At 49.1% G+C, this 1,729-nt stretch overlaps 1 protein-coding gene across 13 annotated transcripts in view; it reads right to left on the reverse strand.

The window, feature by feature from the left end:
- The window catches only part of LOC100749513 (protein turtle), a 161,772-nt gene that overhangs the window by 46,749 nt on the left and 113,294 nt on the right, over positions 1–1,729 (reverse strand). For all 13 annotated transcript variants that reach the window (XR_002945983.2, XR_002945984.2, XR_002945982.2 and 10 more), the window contains one exon: positions 9–48. The gene's annotated coding sequence lies outside the window, so the exon portion shown is untranslated. The remainder of the gene's footprint in view (positions 1–8; positions 49–1,729) is intronic.

Below are 1,729 nucleotides of genomic sequence, written 5' to 3' on the forward strand. Positions count from 1 at the left end.
GCCGCCGCGACAGCCACCTTAGCCCCCACAGCGTGCCGCTATCATCACCTGTAAATCACCGGCTCGTTAACACTCGGCTAAAGTACACGCGTCACGTATTCGAAAAGGGTGTCTGTCGCTCATGTTCGTTCCCTCGGCTTACGCATACGTCGTTACTATCGTGTACGAACATATTCTTCCGAAGGCTAGTTGGAATTCCGAGCAGAATCGAATCGATTAGCGAAATACGTGCTTGTATGTGAAGACCGATCTGATCGATTTATGCTCGCTTCCTGGGAGAGAATCGATCCGGGGCTTTGAACAGAAACTTTGGACAGAGGGATAATAATTATGTCGCTTTGAGCAGCCGCGTGGACTGCGATGATCAAACGACCAGCATCGTGTTTCGGCAAACGACAAATATTTTCCCAAGAGGTCGATCATTTGATTGTAATCGCGTTCGGTGCTTAATTACGATTTCTTGGCTTGGACGATCTTAGGAATCACGATTTACTCGTGATTAAGAGTGATCGGATACGATTCGGAAGAGAAATTAGAACGTGCTCGGATTAATAATCGGATTCTCGGGATATCGCCGTATTCGTATGGCTGTTCCGTGATTTCACCGCGAAACGGTCTTGTTTCTCGAGATTCCGGAGCTTCCGGGTCGCAATAAAAACCGATTCTCGGATTCAGAGAGATCAGCCTTTTGTACGCGCGTCATTCGCGTGCGTTCGTAAAAGAGAGTACGGCTCGCCACCATTTACGATTATTGGCCTTTAACGCCGATATTATTCCACATTGAGTCTTGCGTTTTACTGCCGCAAGATGAACTACATTTGACGCACGACGATCTGTTCACGACGCTTCCGTGGCGATCGGCAATGAAGCGCGCCATAACGTGAATTCAGTATGTTACGCGAAAGAGCCGACTGGTTGGAAAACCGTCAGCACCTTCGACCAGGATTACACGCTGCTAATGGAAGACGCACGGGGAGTAAAGGGGCGCGTAGGGTGAAACGAGGCAGGGGGAAGAGAGTAGAAGAAGAGAAGGAGGAGGGTTAGTCGAACAATGGTACATGTCGTCCGTGCAATTCCCTCCTACCGAACGACCCACGACACCACCTGTCATAACTCGTCTTCGTGTTCCACGGTTATTAGCGCTGAGCCGGTGGGATTGACCAATATCTGCTACCCCTGTAATCCCTTGTTCCTTTCCATTCCCGACCTATCGCCGACGCACGCACCCGGATGAACCGAACGGGGAGAATGGTAACCACGACCAAATGAAATCTCCCGGATTTATCGAACATGCTATTTTTGCCGCGATTTTTTCCGGATTGTTACGTCGCGTAACACTCTACCTAGCCCAGGCCACACACCGCGGGCAAGATGGCAACCAGATGTCTTCGGATACTCACTGCGTACCCTCAATAGTCTCAAGTATCTTCCATTAATCTCAGGAATTTCCTAGTCGAGGTCCTTCAAACCAAACAAACGTCTGTTTCCGAAGCATTTCTAAAGACCTTTGTCTACTACGGCTTGACAAGGGAAAGTTAGTTTTTCTCACGTATGATGCAACTTTCCTCCCACTAACCACTTTCTCTCGAGGGCGGTTAAGACCCTTCGTTTAACCAATTAACAACGAAGATTACTTCCCTCACTCTCTTAGCCAAAATCGTCACCAACAAATCCGATGGTCCCGTGCGCTAGACACACCCATCCTTAGCTTTCCTCCGCCACAGCATCG

This window comes from Bombus impatiens, unplaced genomic scaffold, assembly GCF_000188095.3.
Source record: "Bombus impatiens unplaced genomic scaffold, BIMP_2.2 scf_0129, whole genome shotgun sequence".
Classification (NCBI taxonomy): Eukaryota; Metazoa; Arthropoda; class Insecta; order Hymenoptera; family Apidae; genus Bombus; species Bombus impatiens.